This window comes from Ovis canadensis, chromosome 25, assembly GCF_042477335.2.
Source record: "Ovis canadensis isolate MfBH-ARS-UI-01 breed Bighorn chromosome 25, ARS-UI_OviCan_v2, whole genome shotgun sequence".
Lineage (NCBI taxonomy): Eukaryota > Metazoa > Chordata > Mammalia > Artiodactyla > Bovidae > Ovis > Ovis canadensis.
In genome coordinates this window covers 43,012,587-43,038,174 of record NC_091269.1, presented here as the reverse complement: position 1 = coordinate 43,038,174, position 25,588 = coordinate 43,012,587, and the positions used below count along the sequence as shown (strand labels likewise).

Below are 25,588 nucleotides of genomic sequence, written 5' to 3'. Positions count from 1 at the left end.
GTTGGTTATAACTTTCCTTCCAAGGAGTAAGCATCTTTTAATTTCATGGCTGCAATCACCATCTGCAGTGATTTTGGAGCCCCCCAAAATAAAGTCTGACACTGTTTCCAATGTTTCCCCATCTATTTGCCATGAAGTGATGGGAGCAGATGCCATGATCTTAGTTTTCTGAATGCTGAACTTTACGCCAACTGTTTCACTCTCCTCTTTCACTTTCATCAAGAGGCTTTACCATGTGTAAAATAGCTAGCTAGTGGGAAGTTACTGTACAACACAGGGAGCTCAGCTTGATGCTCTGTGATGACCTAGAGGAGTGGGATGGGGGGTGGAGTGGGAGGGAGGCTGAAGAGGAAGCAGATATATGTATACTTATTTATGTTGTTGTACAGCAGAAACTAGCACAACATTGTAAAGCAATTGTCCTCCAATTAAAAAAGAAGAAGAAAAACAAAGGGGCAGGGGGTATGTAGGAAATCTCCATAACTTCTGCTCAACTTTGCTATGAATCTAAAACAGCTCTAAAAAATAAATTCTATTTTAAATTCTATTTTTAAAAAGAGGCATAAAAGAACTTCTCAAATACTAACTAGAGTCTAGTAGAATATGATGTTCCAATTCCAAAATTACAGGGCTTTGAAGAACTGAAAGTTGCAGTGGAACTTGTTGAATATTACTGATATAAATAACCAGGAACAGGGGGATGTGTTACTTTTCTTGGGAATATTTTCACAGGGATCAAAAATACAGGAAACAAATCTTTTAGGAAATATTTCAGATGTGAGGGAATGGGAATGGACACAAGACTAGGGGGAATAAGACCCTTTAAAAATGAATCAAGAAAGGAGGTCTTTATTTGACTTAAGTCTTATGTTTTCCCAAGACATACTGTCTATCAATACTACTCTAAATTATTTTTATATCCTTATTAAATTATATTTCCTTGTTAGAAATTAATAAATGCTTACTATGGAAAAGTGGGCAGCTGAGGGATGGTCAAAGGGGACTTACAGGAAAGTACAAATCCCTTATCACCTTCCGTCCAGATTACCTCTGCTATGTCCTGCCTTTGGTAATTGAAAGTCGCATACACCACTTTCTTGCTCACTGGGGTCCTGCTTATTTCCTCTTATGGCTTTTATTTTGCACCTTAACCTGTGGCATTACCTGGCCTCACAAGTGTCTCCAGACCTAACATGTCTCCAGAACTAACTTGATTCCAGTCAGTTCTAGCACCAATCCATCAATTCACCACCTGAATGCTCTGAGCTAACAAACTATCCAAGTTCCCAAACTGAGTGATAATATTTTCTAGGCTTCACAACTCAACCTCACTCCTACTTCCCAAAATACACAGATACTGACGTTCCACTCACTCACCTGCAATTTTATTTAAGGTTATTGGTCACTATGGAAGAGAGAAATTCTTGCCCCTTAATTTGTAACCACAGGACATAAACCAGATCTTCAACGGCCTGTTGATTTCAATCCTCTCGAGGCTGACCACATTTGCCGATAAAGTTACTACACTTTAGTTGGTTCTTATTTTTTTCCTAGACTCTAGGCTCATTTTTTTCTTTTTTGCAGGAGTTGGGGTGGGGAGGTTGTTTTTGTTACAAACATGAGAATGAACAAAATCTCTTAGTTAAATGCTTTTTAGAAGCTTCACCATTTGGTCACAGTTACTACATTGAGATAGTAAAGGTTTTTCTCATGGGAAACCTTAACTTTTAATCCCCACTAAAGAATGAAAAGAAACTGCTTGCCCTCCATCCCAAGAGACAGAATCTACTGCTGGAATAGTTGCTTTTCTGGCCTCAACACTATGCTCTGCATTTAATGACCTTTATTTGATGACATACATGCCCAAGTAGACTGAATTTCTAGAAGAGGTTACCATGTTTCTATATTTTCCCATAAGACAATGAATGACTGGATAAATGAATGAAATCTGTATTGGATATTTCTATTTTGTTGTATGCGCTAGTCTTGTTTTCACACCTTGATTATTCCAGGGATATAGTTTTGACTAGTATAGAATCTAATGGGCTCAAATAACTATTGCTTACCAAAAAGTTAACAGTGGTGTTTTCTAGACAGTAGGATGACAAATGTTTCTTCTTTATCCTTTATAGACTATGCCAAATTTTGTAGAATAAAATTATGGATCATCTTAGTAATCAAGGAAAACACAATAAAAATATTTTGGTTGTTGACAAAAGTTAACTTAAAAAAAACCAACACTTTTAGTGGCAAGCGTTCTTTGGATAACCTCCCTTGAGACACAGTGAGACTAAAGATGTTGAGTCAGAGATTAGCACTCAGGAATTGCCTGATAAAAGTAATTTTCCTCAAGGTGATGTTGATCTCTTATGTCTCCTGCATTGGCAGGTAGGTTCTATACCACTAGTGCCACCTGGGAAGCCCCAAGAATACCACAGACTGAGGGAGAGTAGCAGTCAGGGAGGCTGAGGGGAAAGAACATTTGTGAGTTAGCTAAATAGTCCAATATCATCACAGACGAAACAAGAAGATTTTCTTTTTGGATTTTAGAATATCCACAGAGATAATAATACTATCAGCTCATGGGAGTGGGGGGTTCCCTGGTGGCTCAGCAGTAAAGAATCTGCCTGCAATGCAGGAGACACAGGGTTAGATCCCTGGGTCAGGAAGATCCCCTGGAGAAGGGAATGGCAACCCACTCCAGTATTCCTGCCTGGGAAATCCCATGGACAGAGAAACCTGGAGGGTTACAGTCCATGGGGTCTCAAAAGAGTCGGACATGACTTAGCTACTAAACAGCAACAAGATGGGGGTGGAAATGAGGTCTCTTTCACTCTTTCCAAGAACTTGGAAATAGGAAAATGAGACCTTCTTCAAATAATGAATTGGAGGAAAGATGTACAAATTCACCCTAAAACAACAGAATGAAGAAAGGGACAGATAAAGACAAAAATCACATTAGCCTTTGCCAAAGCACATCTTACTCTAAAAACCAAACTGAAATCTCCTTGAATGGAATCAAAGAGCATTTCCCCAGGGGCAAAGGGGTGGTCTCTCCTTCTTCTGGGCTGCTAGGAATGGATGAGTAGGTCAAGTCTGCAAAATTCCTGTTTTAAGAGATATAGTTTAAAATTTCAGATTTATGCACCTGAAAAAAAAATAAACCCAAGGTACTCAGAATGTTAGTGTCTGCTCTCATTCTCATAGCTGCTGCCTTTTGGTTAATGAGGTTCCCACTAGAGCTAAGTGACTTGTGCTAGAAGGGCTCATTAAAGAGCAGAATTAGCTCTGCAAGGCTTTCCTATCACTGCTCACTTTCCTACCATGCTACTTCCCAGAGCTTCCAAACAGAACCCAAAAAGACATTCTACTTCCCATCTTTATCTCTATCTCAACTGCCTTAGTCTTAGGTGATACTCAATGAAGGTATTACCCCAACATTTGCATTTTAATAGAGGATGATAACCATTAATAAACTTATTTTAGATTTTAATCCTCAAGACAAGCAGAGGCAGAGGATGGGGTTAGTGGGAAGGGATAGACCGTTAGGGGCAAGCAAGAGCTTGCTCAATCTATCTCTGTTCAAAACCACACTGTTGGACTTGTAGGGCTTGCATCAGGAACCTCCTTGTTCCATATGACCAGGAAACCCCCTCTTCCCAGAGGCCATAATGGTTATCATAGTAATGATTGGGATAAAGTCAGGACACAGCATGATTAACCCACCCAAGCTCCCTGCCCAGAACCATCCTCTTGTCATTTAGAACTGTAGTGTCCATCAGGGTAGCCACATGTGGCTATTAAGTACTTGAAATGTGACTAGTCTCAATTGAGATGTTCTGTATTTGCAAAGCATACATTGAATTTCAAAGATATAGTAAGAAAAAATGAATATAAAATCTCATTAATAATTTCTCTATGTATTTGTATTATATGTTGAAATGCTATTTTAGATATATTAGGTTAAAATGTATTATTAAAATTAATTTCACCTGTTTCATTTTACTTTTTTAAACGTGACTACCAGAAAAGTTGAAATCAAATATGGTGGCCTGCATTTGTGGAGTGCATTGTGTTTCTATTAGACAGTTTTGGCTTAGAAAAGGAGGCTCTTTTAAGATTAAAAAACAAACAAACAAACAAACAAACAAAAAACAACAACAAACAAAACAAACAAACAAAAAGATTTAAAAACATATTCGCTAGAAAGAAGAGAGGCACAGAGAACTATATTCAATATCATGTGGTAAACCACAATGAAAAATAATATTTTAAAAAACAATATGTATATATCTAGCTGAATTATTTTGCTGTACAGCAGTAGTTAACACAACTATAAATCAAGTATACTTCAATTAAAAGTAAGTATTTCTATAAGAAAAAATTAAAAAAAAAAAAAAGACAGAGAGAGATGCATGACCTGCAAGTGTGCTTGTACTGAAAATGACCCTAAATAGGTACTTCTCAATGAAAAACACTTATTGATTAGGAGGAATCCACATAACCCAAAGAAAAAACACCCACTGGTGACTTTTTCATTAGGACATATGTACAATTAGATTTCATTGTTTAATTCACTCGATGATCATAACTACTGTGCAGTAGCATCGTTTTTACACCTATTATACAGATGAGGAAACTGAGGCACAGAGAGGTATAAATGCACATGGGATTTGACTTTTGGCAGTCAGACTTCAGATGCTGACTTGTACCTGTTCTGCAACCCTTCACATAAGCTCTCCTTCCTGGGTGTAGGTTCTGAGGGGACTTTTCTTTGTTAGTCTTTTTTCCCCAGCAGGCCCACCTCAACTATGTCCTGGCACTACAAAATCAAACACTCCAGTCTGTCATGGATAGGAAAAGCTCCATGATTCAGGACTCTGAATCATGGAGGTTGGGCAAAACCAAGTACCTGAAAATATGGTGCTCTCAAACTCCTCTTAGCAACTTAGTAGGTTGTGAGAACACAGTTTTGCATTTTTGGACCCAGCAGCCTGAAGGCTAGGAAGTTTTGCCAGGTTTTTAATTTGTCAGAAACCGTTTTTTTCACCTTACATAATACTTTCCAAACTTTCCCAAACTGACAGTTGGCTGCTTGCAAATGTTCTGAAGCTCAGCTAAGGAAATATTCTCAGGGAGCAGCCCAGAGGGCCTCAGAGCCCAGTTCCCACAAAGGGATGACAGTTAAATGCTGGTGAGAGGAAGCCTTTTGCCTCTTTCACCTCATTTTTTTTTTCTCTCCTGACCAAAAACCATATTCTTGCCTTTGGTTTCCTCAGAAACCACTGAAGTTAGATAGTTTTGCTTTTAAAAAGGCTCAAAAATAAGAATAATTTTCTTACTCTTGCTGGAAAGATGCCGCAATTGCCATCTTATTTGTAACTTTGTTATTATTATTGTAACTATTATTGTAATTACTATTACTATTAAAAAGTGCACTCAGGGGATTGGTGGGTAGGGGGGAGTGGCCAGATGTTCCCTATCTTCTTTGACAGACCTGGTTTCCGAGGCCCAGGGAGCATATGATGCAGTCAAAGCCATGGCCTATTGTGTAAGAGCCTGGATAGAGGCTAATTTCACTTGGCCAGAGGTTCGGGCAGAGCCTGGTTCCCTGGGTCAGATAAGTCATCCCCCCTAGCAGGGCAGCCACAGAGCAATTAGCAAAGGCATGTGTAGCCTCCTGCTTCCTTCCCCTGGCCTCTTCTCAGATTCTTTATCTTTTGAGTAGCCACTTCCTGATGTTTGTGTTGGATTTTTTTCTTTGAGACTTTAGCTATTTCCACTGCCTGAAATGCTGGATTCCCAGACACCCTCAGGCTAAATCGCTTTTCAAGTCTTCACTCAAATCTGACCTTCTTTAGAGGGTCCTGTTTCCCATCTAATGGCTTCCCCAATGATGGTGGTGGTTTAGTTGCTAAGTCTTGTCTGACTCTTTGAGACCCCATGGACTGGGGTTCCCAGGCTCTTCTGGCCATGGGATTTTACACCCAAGAATACTGGAGTGGGTTGCAATTTCCTACTCCAGGGGATCTTCCCGACCCATGGATGAACCCTCATCTCCTGCATTACAGGAAGATTCTTCACTCTGAGCCAGCGGGGAAGCCGGGAATCCTTGGTGGATCAGCGATAAAGAATCTTTCTGCAATGCAGGAGATGAGGGCTTGATCCGTGGGTCAGGAAGATCCCCTGGAGTAGGAAATGGCAATCCACCCCAGTATTCTTGCTGGAAAATCCCTCGATAGAGGAACCTGATGGACTACAGTCCATGGGGTCACAAAGAGATAGATGATGCTCTTGTACTTCCTATCCAATACTGCAGCCTCCCAGCCCCCTTCCTTTTCTTGTTTTCTATAGCATTTATCAACTAATTGTCTTCCTTCTCCTCTAAAATATAAGCTCCATGAGAACAGAGGTTTTTGTTCATTGATGTTCCCCAAGGGTGCAGAAGAACCCGTGGTCACAGTAGGTGCTCAGTGAACACTGGGTGAAATGGAAATTGTTCAAAGCTGTTCTTGATGCTCACCAGTTCAGCCAGTAAGAACTTCAAGGCAAGGTCTGTGTCCCTGCCACAGGCCCAAAAGTGCAGTGCCCGGCGCATAGGCAAGCCCTTGTGATCAGTGTACATTCTAATCTGCCTAAAAATGTCAGGAGAGAAGGTCTTATGGATAACTTTTTTTTTTTTCACTTTTATTTTCTGTCTGGAATATGAAAATAACAAATCAAGCTAAAACAAAACTCTGAAGACCTCATGTGCTCTCTGGGTGGGACCCTCATTGTCTAGCACGTAACCAGTGGAAGGAGAGAGCCTGTAAACTCCAAACACTGTTCTCAGGGCAGGGGACAGGAAACTGGGCCAGTGGAAAGAAGCCAAGCCCTTCTTCCTCAGAGAGATTTTGAGACATCATAAGACTATTTTCAAGCATGATAAAGAACATGCTGATGGGCAATTTTCCATTCCTACAGGTGACAGAGCAAGAGAAAAATGCCCATTTCTGACTATAAGAGCATTCAAATGAGATTTAGAGAATACTTGCCTTAGAAGGAAATGAAATATCAGCAGAATAGAATCAGGGGAAATTTGAGATGCCTAATTCTGGAGTAAAACACTTCTGATTTAAAAAAAAGTAAGGACCTTCCTGGCAGGCCAGCAGTTAAGACTGTGCCCTTCCACTGCAGAGGGCACAGGTTCAATCTCTGGCTGGGGAACTAAGATCCCACATGCTGTGCAAGGCAGCCAGAAAGAAAGAGAGAACATTTTTAAAAAGGCAAACAAGTAAAATTCTTACATTCATAGGACAAAGTTGATGTTCCTTTCCCCAATTCTGGATTCTAAACATTAGGGTCATATTGTGGCAAGAAAATGGTGTGGTTGGGAGCTGAGGCTTAGACTGAGACTGCTTGGGTTTAAACCTGACACATCCTAGCTATGATGTTGGGCAAGTTGTTTAACAAGTTATGCCTCAGTTTTTCTACCTTTTAAATGGGGTGATAATTGCATCAACCTCCAAGTATCAGACAAGTGCATTCACCTTCCTGTGAAGATCTGGCACCTTGCAATAAGGAACAAAATCAGGCAGGCCCTCAGTCAGTGCCCAGTAAACAAGTGCCCAGTAAACAGGCTCTCTTACCATATGGGCATGGTGAAGTTAGTAGTCCTTAAAGGTAGAGGTGGAAAACTGGAATAGGGGCCACAGGGCAATCTTAATGGAGACAGAAGCTGCAGGGAGACACACTACATCTGGGAACTGGAGGGTGGTAAACTTGGGGGTTGGAGGCCATGAGAGGGTGGACAATTGGGAATTCTAGAAGGTAAAAAAGCAGGAACAAAGGCTTCCTGACAATCTCATTCACCATTGCAATGAAAAGAGTAAAATACTTAGGAATAAATTTACCTAAAGAAACAAAAGACTTATATACAGAAAACTATAAAACACTGATGAAAGAAATCATAGATGACACAAATAGATGGAGAAATATACATGTTCATGGATCAGAAGAATCAATATAGTGAAAATGAGTATACTACCAAAAGTATACTATCTCTAGATTCAACCCTATCAAGCTACAATGGTATTTTTCACAGAACTAGAACAAATAATTTCACAATTTGTATGGAAACATAATAAAATCTTGAGAAAGAAGAATGGAACTGGAGGAATCAACCTGCCTGACTTCAGACTATACTACAAAGCTATGGTCATCAAGACAGTATGCTACTGGCACAAAGAAAGAAATATAGATCAATGGAAAAAAACAGAAAGCCCAGAGATAAATGCATGTACCTATGGACACCTTATCTTTGACAAAGGAGACAAAAAATGTACAATGGAGAAAAGACAACCTCTTTAACAAGTGGTTCTGGGAAAACTGGTCAATCACCTACAAAAGAATGAAACTAGAACACTTTCTAACACCATACACAAAAATAAACTCAAAATGGATTAAAGATCTAAATTTAAGACCAGAAACTATAAAACTCCTAGAGGAAAACATAGGCAGAACACTCTCTGAGTCTGAGTGAAGTCCAGGAGTTGGTGATGGACAGGGAGGCCTGGTGTGCTATGGTTCACGGGGTGGCAAAGAGTCGGACACGACTGAGCAACTGAACTGAACTGAACTGAAACAAATGGGACCTAATTAAACTTAAAAGCTTTTGGCAATGAAGGAAACTATAAGCAAGGTGAAAATACAGCCTTCAGAATGGGAGAAAATAATAGCAAATGAAGCAACTGACAAATAATTGATCTCAAAAATATATAAGCAGGTAATGCAGCTCAATACCAGAAAAATAAATGACCCAATCAAAAAATGAGCCAAAGAACTAAACCGACATTTCTCCAAAGAAGACATACAGATGGCTAACAAACACATGAAAAGATGCTCAACATCCCTCATTATCAGAGAAATGCAAATCAAAACCACAATGAGGTACCATCTCATGCCAGTCAGAATAGCTGCTATCAAAAAGTTTACAAGCAATAAATGCTGGAGAGGGTGTAGAGAAAAGGGAATCCTCTTACACTGTTGGTGGGAATGCAAACTAGTACGGCCACCATGGAGAACAGTGTGGAGATTCCTTAAAAAACTGGAAATAGAACTGCCATACAACCCAGCAGTCCCACTTCTGGGCATACACACCGAGGAAACCAGAATTGAAAGAGACACAGGTACCCCAATGTTCATCATAGCACTGTTTACAATAGCTAGGACATGGAAGCAACCTAGATGTCCATCGGCAGACAAATGGATAGGAAAGTTGTGGTATATATACCCAATGGAATATTACTCAGCTATTACAAGGAACACATTTGTGTCAGTTCTAATGAGGTGGATGAAACTGGAGCCTATTACACAGAGTGAAGTAAGTCAGAAAGAAAAGCACCAATACAGTATATTAATGTATATATATGTAATTTAGAAAGATGGTAACGACAACCCTATATGTGAGACAGCAAAAGAGACAGAGATATAAAGAAGACTTTTGGACTCTGTGGGAGAAGGCAAAGGTGGGATGATTTGAGTGAATAGCACTGAAACATGAATATTACCATATGTGAAATAGATGAACAGTCCAAGTTCAATGCATGAAACAGGGCACTCAAAGCCGGTGCACTGGGACAATCCAGAGGGATGGAATGGAGAGGGAGGTGGGGGAGGGGTTGGGGACAGGGGGACACATGTATACCCATGGCTGATTCATATCAATGTGTGGCAAAAACCACCACAATGTTGCAAGGTAATTAGCCTCCAATTATAATAAATAAATTATTAAAAAAATTTTTTTGAAAAAGCTTCCTGAGAAATTGTTAACTTGTTTTCTAAAATCTTGGGTGAGAAGGAGACTACTAGGTGCCAGGTAGGGTGTGGGTGTGAAATCTGATCTCCACACAACTCTGCCAGGTTGACCTGACCAGCTCAAGCTGGCTGGTAAAGGGAAAGAGCCAGGATGGACTGAGGCATCTGTCCATCTCTGTTTATGTGGCCACATATAATTACAATAATCATCACCCTTGTAAAAGATGAGCAGGCTTTGTTCTAAACACTTTTCACATATCAACTGTGACAGTTGATATGACAGTTTAATCCTGTCACAGTCCACTGAGGATGGCACTAGTGAGGAAGCTGAGGGTAGAATTTGATCAGCTGAGGCCGAGGTCCAAAAGTATAGAGCAGAGGGGACCTCCCCAACACAGGGCAGGCCTCCAGAGTCGAGGCTGAGGTGGGCTCCCAAAGGGCTGACCCTAGAGGAGAGCCCAGAAACAGGCCCCACTAATCTTACTACCACCCAGTGGCCAGAGCCAGCTTGTTATAACACAAATCAGATCAAGTCACACCCCACCAGACCTTCCAAAGGCAGAGCCACCCAGTCAAGCACAATTTCTCCCTAGCAGAAATTTCTATTTAAGGCCTCTTAATCCTGGCCTCAAAGTTTCCTTAGAAGGAGCTTCTCTGATAGGATCCATCTACAGCATCTCCTCTTCTGCTGTGTGTATGTGAAGCAGAGATAGGGAAAACCTAACAATGGGCGTGTGAGACAAGACCCCACAGAGGTCCAAGCCCTGGAGATAAGCAGGCCCTAGAGACCTCCAACCTTGTTTCAATCTCCTAAAGAGGATAGTTACTATCTCAGAGTAGCCACAGGGGATGAGGTTAGTGTCACCCCTTTATGACTTCTGCAGGCAAAAGGAGATGGGAGGCAGGGTCCTGCTTCTGCTTAGGTCCAGTGTCCCCTGGATGCCATTTTCCTGGCTATTCCAACCCTTTCCCGACCCTGGCCTGTCATGACACCAGCATGGAAGCTGGTAAGGGCAGGGACTGGTTCTATATGGGTAGCCAGCAGAGACGAGGTTCTCAGGATATTTTTGTAGACCAGACACAGCTGGATCCAGTGCATACTGTATACAGCATGAGGGTTCAGAGCATGGTTGAACCAAGCTGCCTATGTTCACTTCCCTGCTCTGACATCTGCTAGCTGAATGCCTTGGCGAGCCTTTAACTTGCATGTACTCCAGTTTCCGCACTTGTTGAAAATGAGACAATACTACTTCCTTCACAAGGACGTTATGAGAATTAAGTGAGTTGAAGCAGGAAGCCCTCTAGTAGTAAGTGCTCAATGGTTGTTAACTGTCAATTAGCACTACAATATTTGGCTGCATAATACTGGACAAACCACATCTCTGAGCCTTGGTTTTTTCATGTAAAGTAGTGATATTATCCACCTCACAGGGCTGTTGGGAAGATTGAGAATATCATGTACAGGGGACTTAGTATACTGCTTGGAAAACAATGGGTAAGAAGTCAGCCATTTACTGTGTTGGGCAGACTTGATTTTCCTGTGCTCCAAAATCACTGTACATGGTGGCTGCAGCCATGAAATTAAAAGATGCTTGCTCCTTGGAAGAAAAGCTATAACCAACCTAGACAGCATATTAAAAAGCAGAGACATTACTGACAAAGTTCCATCTAGTCAAAGCTATGGTTTTTCCCGTAGTCATGTATGAATGTGAGAGCTGGATCATAAAGAAAGCTGAGAACCAAAGAGTTGATGCCTCTGAACTGTGGTGTTGGAGAAGACTCTTGAGAGTCCCTTGTACAGGAAGGAGATCAAACCAGTCAATCCTAAAGGAAATCAGTCCTGAATAATCACTGGAAAGACTGATGCTGAAGCTGAAGCTCCAATACTTTGGCCATTGATGCAAAGAACAGACTCATTGGCAAAGACCCTGATGCTAGGAAAGATGGAAGGCAGGAGGAGAAGGGGGCTATACAGGAGGAGATGGTTGGATGGCATCACTAACTCGATGGTGAGTTTGAACAAGCTCTGGAAGTTGGTGATATACAGGGAATCCTGGCATGCTGCAGTTCACGGGGTCACAAAGAGTTCGACACAACTGAGTGACTGAACTGGATTGATTCGTCTTTCAGGGTCTTCTTCGTTGAGTGAACAACTGGCTGGATATATTAGTAGTCCAGGTGGACTCTGGAAAAGATAAACATACTCTGGACCTCCCTTGTTGGGGGCACATCAAGAATAGCTTCCAGATACAACATCCATCAACTTGATTCACTGGTTAATTTCCTCCAGTGTTGAGTCACCTAGTGGTCGTCTTTCCATTGGAGAAATGTCTCAGAGAGGTTCCATTTCCAGATCTGTGCCTGAGCAGGAGCCTCAAAACCCTACCCTCAAGGATGGATTAATGGTGGTATTTCAACCAAAGGGTGGTTAGTGAGGGATTATTCAGGGCAGGACCTTTACTAGTCAGCAAATGTCAAACCAAACCAAAAATACCCTACTTGTTCCTTGTCCCCAAACCAAGTCCTCCACCATGTGCTGACTCAAAGGTCCCCACAAGACTGGCAGAGTGGGGGTCCTATACACACCAGGACCTCAGGAAGGGAAAGATGGCAGTGAATGCCTGCCTCCCAGGTTCACAGAGGCCAACCTCTGGAACATGAGGAAGGTCTACCTGCAGTTCTCAGCTCTGAGTCCTGGGCCAAAAGGGGATGTTAGGAAGTGCCTCCTCCGTGAAGGCCAGCCTTTTTTACCTCACTGTTCTCTGAACTCGGAATGGGTCCCAAGTGGACAGGGGTTTTTCCCTCCTTTTTGTGATCTTATTCATACACAAAATAACCTTAGAGGTTAAAAAAATTAAATCATTTGATTACGCTTTTACTAAACCACTTTAAAGAACTAACTTACATGCAACCTAGATAAGAGGTGACAGTGCTTAAACTTTTCCTTTGATGGGTGATATGTGGCTGAGAAGTGATTCTTTTCCCAGGTCTTTTCCTCCTCCAATCTAAATACCTCTCAGTTCAGTTCAGTCGCTCAGTCGTGTCCAACTCTTTGCGACCCCATGAATCGCAGCACGCCAGGCCTCCCTGTCCCTCACCAACTCCTGGAGTTCACTCAGACTCACGTCCATCGAGTCAGTGATGCCATCCAGCCATCTCATCCTCTGTCGTCCCCTTTTCCCCCTGCCCCCAATCCCTCCCAAGATCACAGTCTTTTCCAATGAGTCAACTCTTCACATGAGGTGGCCAAAGTACTGGAGTTTCAGCTTTAGCATCATTCCTTCCAAAGAACACTCAGGGCTGATCTCCTTCAGAATGGACTGGTTGGATCTCCTTGCAGTCCAAGGGACTTTCAAAAGTCTTCTCCAATACCACAGTTCAAAGCATCAATTCTCTGGTGCTCAGCCTTCTTCACAGTCCAACTCTCACATCCATACATGACCACTGGGAAAACCATAGCCTTGACTAGATGGACCTTTGTTGGCAAAGTAATGTCTCTGCTTTTGAATATGCTATCTAGATTGGTCATAACTTTTCTTCCAAGGAGTAAGCGTCTTCTAATTTCTTGGCTGCAGTCACCATCTGCAGTGATTTTGGAGCCAAAGAAAATAAAGTCTGACACTGTTTCCCCATCTATTTCCCATGAAGTGATGGGACCAGATGCCATGATCTTCGTTTTCTGAATACCTCTAGGTACCTTCAAAACAGACCCAAACCTTTGGAATAAGCTGCCCACTGATCCACTAGTTCAGCAAGTGTTTATCAAGCACCTACTATGTGCAAGATACAGGGCCATGAGGGTGAGGTATGAAAAACACAGACCCTGCCTGGAGGAGTTCCATCTAACCAGGACAAGACAAGTAAAGGACTTTGGCCCCCTGAGTCCTGGTCATGCCTACCAAGGAATACACCCACAGAGGTCTGGGTTTTATATTATAATGATGATGCAAACATTAAAATTTAAGAAAAACTTTGACTAGTCACTGCACATAATCTAACTGTCTTAGCACAACTATTTCCATTTGTCCTTCCTTTCATTTCCTAACTATGGCATACACATCATGTTCTATAGCAGAAGCAATCACAACCTACTTACCAGAGAATACTTTTCCACCATTTATATTTTTATATATTCCTGCTTAGTTTTCATAATTCACACTTTCAAAAGCTATACGCTGCTCTATTCTGGTTCCTGTGCCATAATTACAAACTATTCCCCTGTTGTTGGACTTCTACTTTTTTTCTTGGATTGTGGATAACAGTGCAGTGTTCATGGACTCAGCACTGCCTGTGGAGCATCTCTTCCACCCAGGTCCTGTGCTGAGAGCTTCAGGGCCCAGGAGTCACCAGCCACCGTCCTCTAAGAGCCCAAGGTTCCATTGACACATAAAGTCCCAAAGCACACCAGCAAACCATTTTAGCAAAATGCAAAGAAACCTTGGAAGACATACCAAGTGAATCATGCTAAAAGCCCCAGCAAAAGGGACTGAAGTCTAAGGGGCCCAAAAGAATTCTACATTTTCAGAATGACTGAAGTAAAGTGTTTGAGGAAGTCCCAGCTCCCAAATTTCAGTTACCAGCAGACTTGAAACTACCTCCACACGAGGTTGTATTTCTAAATGGCAAGTCTTCTGATTTCATTGGCAACTGAGGGAAAACCCACCTTTAATTCAGAATGAATTCCCTAACCCTGTTGCCAGCCAGGAAATCCCAGACACCTTGCCCACACACAGGAGAAAGAATTTAGGCCCATTTCTGGCATGGTGGAGCTACTGCATGGGCTGGCCTCTCTCTGGACCTTCCTGTCTTCTCTCCACTTCTCACTCTAAACAGAGGGTGAGAAAGGAGCCGCATGGCTTGGATTTTCTTGTTATTTGACTTTTCCACTGTTTGGGGGCGGGGGTGTTGGTGGGGTGTTTTGGGCCTCGCTGTGCAGTTTGTAGGATCTTAGTTCCCTGACCAGAAATCAAACCAGGGTCCCCTGCAGTGGAAGTGCTGAGTCCTAACCACTGGGTTGACCACCAGAGAATCCCTTCACTCTTTCTTCTTTAAATTAATTATCAATCAGGCTGTGCTTCAATTAATTAGTTGCAGCATGTAGAATCTAATTCCCTGACCAGGGATTGAACCCAGGCCCCCTGCACTGGGAGAATAGACTTAGCCACTGGACCACCAGAGAAGTCCCTCTACTCTTTCTTTAGAAATAAAAGAACTCACATTCACTTATTCTACCCCACCAGGATTGTCTCTCATGTGAAACCCTCTTCTCCAGCCCCCATCCTAACCCAACTACCAGAGACTGATGTAGAAGAAACACTAAAGGTACACAGCCCAGCTGGAAATTCTAGGCCTCAGACAACCTGGGGGCTATGGTTTTGCCCTCTTCCTTAGACTCCAAGGCCCCACAGGATCAGCTGTGTGGCCAGTGATGTGGGAGGAAGAATGGTTACTGGTCAGATACTGCCCTTCTAGGAATTACTGAACAGCAGAAACTCTTTATCATTTTCCCCTCCAAGGCTGGCCCCAAAGTCTATCTCCAGTATTTGATAAACCTCGGGGGATTTGGCAGAGCACTTATCACTCATTGTGAAGGGAGTTGGTGCTCAGTTGCTCAGTCCTGGCTGACCCTTTGTGACCCCGTGGACTGTAACCCACCAGGCTCCTCTGTCCATGAAATTTTCAAGGCAAGAATACTGGAGTGGATTGCCATTTCCTTCTCCAGGAAGGGAGTTTACTTGCCCCTACAAAGCCTTGAGCTTGGGGGTAGGCATAGATCTCACAATGACAGCTTGGTCAGTACTCTGTAATCAGTGACTAACGAGCCCTCTCTGGAAGCTTCATCCCATCCCAGTCTTCACTAGAGGAGACCCAAGGCAAGTCACATCCAGATCCAGTCAGGTCCTGGTGATGGGACAACAGTGGGACCTTCCTCACCAGTAGAGGGCCACATACTAAGTTCACTAGCTTTTTCGGTCTGGATCTCTCTCTGGCTTTGAAAGATTTCAGAAAATGAATTCTCCCACCAGACTCAGCCCAAGGGAAACGTATCTCCAATGATATTCAGTAGGTGCTAAATAAATGCATGTCTATTTTCTTGGCAGAGATTCTGCAGACCATAGCCAGAAAGAGAAAAAACCCAGAAATAACTAGCACCTGATCCTCAAACTCAGCTGAAATCGAGTAGCGAGCATTAAGAAACCCTTGTGTTAAGGGCGTGGGGTAGATGGAAAGATGTGTGATTAAGGAAGCAGAGTCAGATGGCCATGGTGGAGTCTAGGCGGTGAGTATATGGCTGTTCACTGCAAAGTTCTTTCAATTTTACTATCTGTTTGAAAATTTCCATAGTGCATTGTTGGAAGGAAAATCCTGATGCCTGGTCTAAACCTATAGATGCATTTAATTGGTACAGCCTCTGCATCAAGAGTTGTAAGAACTCCACCAAGGTTGACTCTCCTTGTCTGGTGTGTGGTAAGTGTGGTTCAGACCAGCAAAATCAGCATCAACTGGGAACCTGTTAGAAATGTGAATTCTGGGGCCCTCTTCCAAATCTCCCTGGTGGCTTAGATGCTAAAGAACCTGTCTGCAGTGCAGGAGACCCAGGCTCAATGCCTGGATTGGAAAGATAGCTTGGAGAAGGGAATGACTACCCACTCCAGTGTTCTTGCTTGGAGAATCCCATGGACAGAGGAGCCTGGCAGGCTACAGTCCATGGGGTTGCAAAGAGTCAAACATGACTGAGCAACTGACACTTTCATTCCAAATCTACAGAATCAGAAACTCAGGTGGTGGGCCCAACAATTGTTATTTATTGTGGTGTTATTGTTTGTGGTGCACGCTAGCTAAAGCTAGTTGTTTCCAAACTTGGCTGCACATTGGAATCATCTAAGGAATTTGGCAGGGGTAATCAACACGATTTCAGAACCAGGCTCAGACCTTCTGAATTAGGCCTTAGGAGACTATACTCTTTTTCATAAGCTCCCCAGTGATTCTGATGTTAACCAAAGTTTGCGCCCAGGCCCCTCCTCATGCCAGTCAGGAACTGAGCCAGCTGGGGAGATTAGGGCCAGGTTCCTTGGCTCCTTGATCCACTGTTGACCCCACTGTCCACCTCCATATATTACCCATTGTTTATGTCAATCAGGTGGTTTTGTTAGCTCCCTTACTTCTAGTTCTCAAACGTTGCTGTATATTTCGATCACCTGGGAGATTTAAAATACCAGAAAACTTTCTCTGAAATAAGTAGAGTATTAGAAACGTACTCTGGTATCATTGTATCTCTCCTGCAATTCCCCTCACTCCAGGCCTGCACCCAACTTCAAGAGGGTAGGTGAGAAGGGAGTTCTGTGGCTTCCGTGATTGCTAATTTGCTCAATCATCAATCTCAAGCCATATTTCTGGAATCCAAGCATGAGATGTAGAGCTACTTCCTGCTCTGCCACAAGCTTGCCCATTACTCTGGAATTGTTACCTTTGTTCCCTGGGGTTACCAAGGAGGTTGGAGAAGCCATTAAAAGGAGTGACACAGAACTCCTTTTCACCTTCTTGTCTAAAAAGATTTGGTAAATAACGTCCTCAAAAAATGCTGGGAAGGGACTTCACTGGTGATCCAGTGGTTAGGACACTGCTCTTCCACTGCAGGGGTCAAGGGTTTGATCTCTGGTGGGGGAACTACAATCCCATAACCTGTGCAGTGTAGCCAAAATAATAATAATAATAATAATAATGCTGTGGGGAACAATGGGAAAGGGAAGAAAATGAGACAGAAGGAGGAGGGGATGTTCCTCAAAGTAAGCTTGTCACTTTCCCAGGCCCCAAGCAAGGTGGGAGACTCGACATTAAACAGGGAAAGAGTCCTGCCTGATCTAAGAGCAGTTGAGAGCACTCTCGGCCCCAGGGCAATCCAACGGACCAGGAGATGTTTCCTCTTCCTGAGTGTGTCCTCAAATACCAAGAAAGAAGCTTACAGGATGGTGGGGTTCAAATTTTACCAGGGTTCTCCTCTTGTAGATGAGGATACTGAGATTCAGAAAAGAAGCAACTTGCCCATCATATGCTGGCAAAGAGAGAGCCAGAGTCTAAACCCATATGTGTCTCCAAAGACTGGACTTATTCAGCGTCTAAGTAGTCAAGCTCAGATCAAAGTCTCCAGACTCCAGGGCTTTTGCTCTTTCCCAATAGCTGCTGTTTGTCTCAGAACAGCAGCTGCAGGAAGGTCTTAGAGACCATGAGTCAACCTGTCCTTAGATTCAGGGCAGCGACAATCGTCTCCAAGTGAGCAGCCCCCAGCATTACCCACCTTCTCAGCTGATCCCAAACTCTTGGTCCGAGTATTTCTAAGCCAACATGACTGAGTTCTAAAACACAAGAACCTGGCTGGTGATTTTCTTTTAACAAGACTTATTGTGTCCCAACCCAACCACCCCTAGAAGAATCACTAATTAGTGCCCAGGAAAGGCAGGAGAGTTTGAGCTCTAAGACATTCACCTCCTCTGGCTCCAGTCCCTGTCTTTGTCCCTGCCAGAGCTGCACTGCCAAGGGCCAGAGCTGAGCCTGAGGTTGTGTTTCTAGTTGCAGGCAAAGTCAGACAGGGAGAGTTTAAGTCTTTTGCATACAATAGGAGCACCTTCAGGTCACCTGACAGCCTGCCCCAAGGGAGGGTCAGAGATTGCTTCTCAAGGTCTGCCCACCTCTGAAAGCACACACCTGCAGCCATCCCAGAGACCATCCTGGAGGGGCAGGGATCCAAGGACCTCAGACCTTTTTGGACTCAGATTGAATTCTTACATTTGTGACTTGGTAAAAAGAGCACTGGGATTAAATGGAGAGGGTAGTTTCACTTATCACTCCATTAATCTATTTTACTCCTTATCCATTCAAGCATTCAATAGATGGTTTTGGGTCATGGACTGTGAGCTGGCCCTGCTCTGTACTTAGTAGGATGGTGTCATGACAGCGCAAGGGGTCCAGTTAGAATTTTCTTGAAGGAGTCCATGCTCTTGATGTAAACTCCTAAGGCCACTACAGGAACCCCTTAAGACAACTGATGAACACTCTTTTCTGGAAAAACAACTGTAACCATAAAACTATTCACATGATTTTAGGGATTTTAGAGTTAAACCTTCTATTCTGATGTTTTCTACCTGAACTCTTCCATCACTTCTCTTAGACATATTCTTTCCCTACTGTAGACCTCAGTTTCCCCGTCTGTAATATGAATTCTCTAGACTCTCTTGGCCATACAGTCTCAAATCTCACACATCAGCGATTTCAGAAGTCCCCTAGTTCTTAGAGAGCAAGCCACCTAAAATGAGATTGGAAAGAGGAAAGCATGCATGACTTTGGAAGTGTTTGAAGATGAATAGAAGGTGGAAGCTTCCTGCTTCCCTGGTAGCTCAGCTGGTAAAGAATCCACCTGCAATGCGGGAGACCTGTGTTCGGTCCCTGGGTTGGGACCGTCTATGGGGTAGCAACGAGTCAGACACAACAGAGCAACTAAGCACAGCACAGAATGTGGAAGATACAAAACACAGTTCTTTTTTTTTTTTTTTTCGACCCCATGGACTGTAGCCCACCAGGCTCCTCTGTCCATGGGATTCTCCAGGCAAGAATACTGGAGTGGGTTGCCATTTCCTTCTCCAGGGGATCTTCCTGGCCCAGGGATGGAACCCAGGTCTCCTGCATTGCAGGCAGACACTTTAACCTCTGAGCCACCAGGGAAGCCCCAGAACACAGTTCTTAAGAGAGATAGGAGGGAAAGAATGCTGGCCCCACCTGAGGAACAATCAGTCTTTCCCAAGGACAAAGACTGTCTGGATAGGACAGTAATAAACCCCTCAGGAAAGCGTCAGGCCTATGGTGACACTCTGAGGCCACCCCTTTAATCAGAGGAATTTCCAGGAGGATGTCATCAAATGTCCCATCCATTCAGTAAATAACTATTGAGGAAGGCCGTAGGGATACCAAGGGTCTTCTGAGGAAGACCCTGACCTCATGAGTGTCCTTTCTGGAGCAAAAAACAGACAACTCACATGTAAAACAAGATCATTTTAGGTTATCAGGAAGCAAGAAGAGAATAAAACCAAGAATGGATAAAGGATGTGTTTGTGTGGGGAGGAGTACTTTACATGGGGTCCACAGAAAAAGTGATGTTTGAGCTTAGACCTGAATGGTAAGAACAAACCAGCCAGGAGAAGATGGGGGGAAGGGCTTTCAAGGCAGAGGGAACAGCAAGGGAAAAGATCCTGAGATGGGAAAGAACTTGGCAAAGCAGTGAGGGGGTACTGGGGTCTGAAAGTCTTAGAGCCGAGGAGCTAGAATCCACTGGAAGGTTTTACGGAGAGGAAAGGATGGACGCCTTTCAGACCATGGTGTCCCCCCTCCCCCATTTACCTCTTTGAACTCATTGCTTCCTTTCCTTCCCCCAGCCGCACTGCTGGCCTCTGCCTTCCATCCTCACTGCTGGCCTCTGCCTTCCATCTGCACTGCTGGCCTCTGCCTTCCATCCGCTGCAGGCTACTATTAGTGAGTCCTTCACACTGGCTGTTCCCCCTGCCTAGACACTTTCCCCCAGATAGCTGCATGGCTCACTCTCTCTTTGTCAGTCTTTGCTCAGATGATATCCTCTTGATTTCGGCCTTGCCCACCTCCAAATTTAAAACTCTAACTCTTCAACCCACTACTCCCCATATCCATCCGTTTTATTTATCTCCAGAGTACTTACCACTTTCTATCAGTCAAATGATTTGTATATTCACTTGTTTATTGTCTGTCTCTGCTGAAATGTCAGCTGCTTTAGGGGAGGGATTTTTGTATGTTTTATTCACTGCTGATCCCCAGTACCTGAACACTGCAACACAAGTAGGTATTCAGCAGAATTCCATGTGGGCCAGTGGTTAGGACTCTGAGCTTTCACTGCCAAAGTCCTGGGTTCAGTCCCTGGTGGGATCTTAGGATCTTAAGATCTCATGATACCACAAGCTGCTCAGTGTGGTCAAAAGAAAGAAAGAAGGAAAAACCAACCTAGTAGGTGTTCAGTAAATATTTCTGGAATGATTGAAACAATTAAGAGGGAACTGCAGTAGTTCAGACACGAGATGACAGTGTCTTGTAAAAGAATGGAAGCAGAAGAAACAGAGGCCATACTTTATCCAAATGTTGGACATCTGAGTTTCCACATTTTGACACCAATATGGTAATGCTGCTATGAGTATTCATGTACAAATTGTTGTGTAGACATGAACTGTATTTACAGTTCTCTTGGGCATAAACACAGAAGTAGACTTGCTATGTCATACACTAACTCTATGTTGAACTTTGTGAGGAACTGCCAGACTGTTTCCTAAAGTTTTACCTTTGTCATCATCCTCATTTTGTTGATGAGGAAACTGAGGTGGGGAGGAAGTGAGGTGATTTGCTCATATTCCCCAGCTACTGAGTGGCAGAAAGAATTCTGAAATGTTAGGCTGAGCAATTCTAGAGTTGGCTGGTCCCCAGCCCAAGTGCTCTTTTACCATCCCCTACGTATTAGTTCTGGGGAACCCAGTGTAAAATCTCTCTCTTGCCTTCCTGTTTAATATCAATACCTGAACTAGATCAAAGACCAAAAAAAAAAAATCTTAATTTTTTGAGACTTGTGCTCAGACGGCCACATTCCTCAGTTCATTTCAGTTCAGTCGCTCAGTCATGTCCAACTCTTTGCAACCCCATGAACTGCAGCACGCCAGGCCTCCCTATCCATCACCAACGCCCAGAATTCACTCAGACTCATGTCCATCGAGTCAGTGATGACATCCAGCCTTCTCATCCTCTGTTGTCCCCTTCTTCTCCTGCCCCCAGTCCCTCCCAGCATCACAGTCTTTTCCAATGAGTCAACTCTTCACATAAGGTGGCCAAAGTACTGGAGCTTCAGCTTTAGCATCATTCCTTCCAAAGAAATCCCAGGGTTGATCTCCTTCAGAATGGACTGGTTGGATCTCCTTGCAGTCCAAGGGACTCTCAAGAGTCTTCTCCAACACCACAGTTCAAAAGCATCAATTCTTCGGCACTCAGCATTCCTCACAGTCCAACTCTCACATCCATACATGACCACTGGGAAAACCATAGGCTTGACTAGACGGACCTTTGTTGGCAAAGTAATGTCTCTGCTTTTGAATATACTATCTAGGTTGGTCATAACTTTTCTTCCAAGGAGTAAGCGTCTTTTAATTTCATGGCTGCAGTCACCATCTGCAGTGATTTTGGAGCCCAAAAAAATAAAGTCTGACACTGTTTCCACTGTTTCCCCATCTATTTCCCATGAAGTGATGGGACCAGATGCCATGATCTTCGTTTTCTGAATGTTGAGTTTTAAGCCAACTATTTCACTCTCCTCTTTCACTTTCATCAAGAGGCTTTTTAGTTCCTCTTCACTTTCTGCCATAAGGGTGGTGTCATCTGCATATCTGAGGTGATTGATATTTCTCCCGGCAATCTTGATTCCAGCTTGTGCTTCTTCCAGCCCAGTGTTTCTCATGATGTACTCTGCATAGAAGTTAAATAAGCAGGGTGACAATATACAGCCTTGAAGTACTCCTTTGCCTATTTGGAACCAGTCTGTTGTTCCACATCCAGTTCTAACTGTTTCTTCCTGACCTGCATATAGGTTTCTCAAGAGGCAGGTCAGGTGCTCTGGTATTCCCATCTCTTTCAGAATTTTCCACAGTTGATTGTGATCCACACAGTCAAAGGCTTTGGCATAGTCAATAAAGCAGAAATAGATGTTTTTCTAGAACTCTCTTGCTTTTTTGGTGATCCAGCGGATGTTGGCAATTTGATCTCTGATTCCTCTGCCTTTTCTAAAACCAGCTTGAACATCAGGGAGTTCACGGTTCACATATTGTTGAAGCCTGGCTTGGAGAATTTTGAGCATTACTTTACTAGTGTGTGAGATGAGTCCAATTGTGCAGTAGTTTGAGCATTCTTTGGCATTGCCTTTCTTTGGGATTGGAATGAAAACTGACCTTTTCCAGTCCTGTGGCCACTGCTGAGTTTTCCAAATTTGCTGGCATATTGATTGCAGCATTTTCAACAGGCAAATTTGGCCTTGGAATAAGGAATGAAGCAGGGCAAAGACTAATAGAGTTTTGCCAAGAAAATGCACTGGTCATAGCAAACACCCTCTTCCAACAACCCAAGAGAAGACTCTACACATGGACATCACCAGACGGTCAACACCGAAATCAGATTGACTATATTCTTTGCAGCCAAAGATGGAGAAGCTCTATACAGTCAGCGAAAACAAGACTGAGAGCTGACTGTGGCTCAGATCTTGAGCTCCTTATTACCAAATTCAGACTTAAACTCAAGAAAGTAGGGAAAACCACTAGACCATTCAGGTATGACCTAAATCAAACCCTTTATGATTATACAGTGGAAATGAGAAATAGATTTAAGGGACTAGATCTGATAGATAGAGTGCCTGATGATGGAGTAAGGTTTGTGACATTGTACAGGAGACAGGGATCAAGACCATCCCCATGAAAAAGAAATGCAAAAAAGCAAAATAGCTGTCTGAGGAGGCCTTACAAATAGCTGTAAAAGAAGAGAAGTGAAAAGCAAAGGAGAAAAGGAAAGATACAAGCATCTGAATGCAGAGTTCCAAAGAATAGCAAGAAGAGATAAGAAAGCCTTCCTCAGTGATCAATGCAAAGAAATAGAGGAAAACAACAATGGGAAAGACTAGAGATCTCGTCAAGAAAATTAGAGACACCAAGGGAACTTTCCATGCAAAAATGGGCTCGGTAAAGGACAGAAATGGTATGGACCTAACAGAAACCACATTCCTACAAAATATAAATAAGTAGCCCACCTGAATCTATGCAGAACATAGTATACTGTTTTCACTTCCATTATTTTTTTGAGATGCAAGTCAGAGACCATAATATTCACCCTTTAAAATTCAGTAGTTTGTTAGTATCCTCACCACTAAATCCAGAACATTTGCATCAGTCCAAAAAGAAACCCTGTATTCATTAGCAGTCACTTTCCACTCCTCCTTCCACCTAGTCCCTGCCCATCACTTTCTGCCTCTATGGATTTGTCTATTCTGGACATTTTCATATAATTGGAACCATATAATATGTGACCTTTGACTGGCTTCTTAGAATCATATTTTGAAGTTTCCCTGTGTTGTAGCATATATCAGCACTTCTTTCCTTTTCTCAGTCAAATGCTGTTCACACTTTATCCAAATGTTGGACATCTGAGTTTCCACATTTTGACACTAATATGGTAATGCTGCTATGAGTATTCATGTACAAATTGTTGTGTAGACATGAACTGTATTTACAGTTCTCTTGGGCATAAACACAGGAGTAGACTTGCTGTGTCATACAGTAACTCTATGTTGAACTTTGTGAGGAACTGCCAGACTGTTTCCTAAAGTTTCACCTTTGTCATCATCCTCATTTTGTTGATGAGGAAACTGAGGTGGGGAGGAAGTGAGGTGATTTGCTCATATTCCCCAGCTACTGAGTGGCAGACCCAGGGGACGGATGGGGGTGCCCATGAAAAGGAATCCTCTTTCCAATGCATTTCATCCATTCTTCAAAACTTTCGAGTTCCTTCTATGTGCCAATCACTAGTCTAGGCACTGACATTGCCTCCAAAAGCAAGATAGAACCCCCCACCTTCTCAGAGACATAGTCCAGTAGAGAAAATGGAAAATAATTACAGCTTTGGCAAGCACCACGGTGAAGTCTATGGGAGGGTATGGCTTAACTTATCCTGTTCTTTGTGTAGTGAGGAAGAGCTTGGGTTGGAGCCAGCCATCCCAGTTTCAAATCCTTACTCTCCACATACTAGTCGAGGGACTTGGGCAAGTTCCCTACCCCCATGCCTCCTTTTCTTATGTGGAAAATGGACAGGGTAATAGTGCATACTCTGAGGGTATAAGGTAGATTCAGTACATCAAAATCTGTAAAGCACTTAAAACCTGGCCTTGGTAAATCCCAAAGAAATACTAGCTGTTGAAGTAGCTATTATACTGTCTACACTTTACCCTTCATTCTGGAGTACAAACTCTGGTCCCTCCACCCTGCTCTGTTACCCACTCCATTTCCCTACTGCCCATACACACAGCTCTGGCCAAGAACTAAGCAGAATTCCCACAGTGCTGTGTTCCAGGGTTCTGCAGGTGAGTTCGTCTGGTTTGGTGCCCCAATTAGAATCCCTGGATACCAGGTTCCTCATAGTACAGAGAAGGAAATGCTTTGTCGTCTATTCATCTTTTCTCCTTAACCAGACTGTGGGCTTCTTGAAGCCAGGCTTTCTCACTTCTGCTGCTGCTGCTGCTAAGTCGCTTCTGCACTGCTCAAAAACATTTTGGTGAGGAAAACAAATGGAGGCCAAGTCATAGAGTGGGTGGTAGGGCTACAGGAGTGCAGGCTCTGGATCCAGACAGACCTGGTCCTGAGCTCTGCTCCTCCACCTAGAGTGGCCTGCCCTGGGTGGGTTGTTGAGCCTCCTTGTCTCATCTATGAAGTGTATGTGTATGGTTGGGGAGCGGCCTCTCAGAGCTGTGGCGGATCTATAGTGAGCAGCAGCAGTTCCTTGTTTGTGCCAGAAAGACTCCAGCAGCCCATGCTTGCCAGCAGTCTCATCATGGCAGTGCTGCCAGAGGAGCTGGAGCCCTGCAGGGGCGGCACGCCCAGCAGAGGCAGCTGAGTACAGGAAGTACAAAAATGTCAGGAGGAAAATGAGCCATCAGAGATGTCCTCTGATCACTATCATGTACATGGGGTTGAGTGGAACAGAA

General features: G+C 43.3%; 1 protein-coding gene across 41 annotated transcripts in view; it reads right to left on the bottom strand.

The window, feature by feature from the left end:
- The window catches only part of SRGN (serglycin), a 62,346-nt gene that overhangs the window by 19,886 nt on the left and 16,872 nt on the right, over positions 1–25,588 (bottom strand). For 3 of the 41 annotated variants that reach the window (XM_069571923.1, XM_069571931.1, XM_069571944.1), the window contains exon 1: positions 20,185–20,332. The exons of 36 other annotated variants lie outside the window; for them this stretch is intronic. The gene's annotated coding sequence lies outside the window, so the exon portion shown is untranslated. Of the gene's footprint in view, positions 1–20,184; positions 20,514–25,588 lie in introns of those variants that run through there. 2 more of the 41 variants (XM_069571918.1, XM_069571946.1) reach the window with 2 other exon arrangements.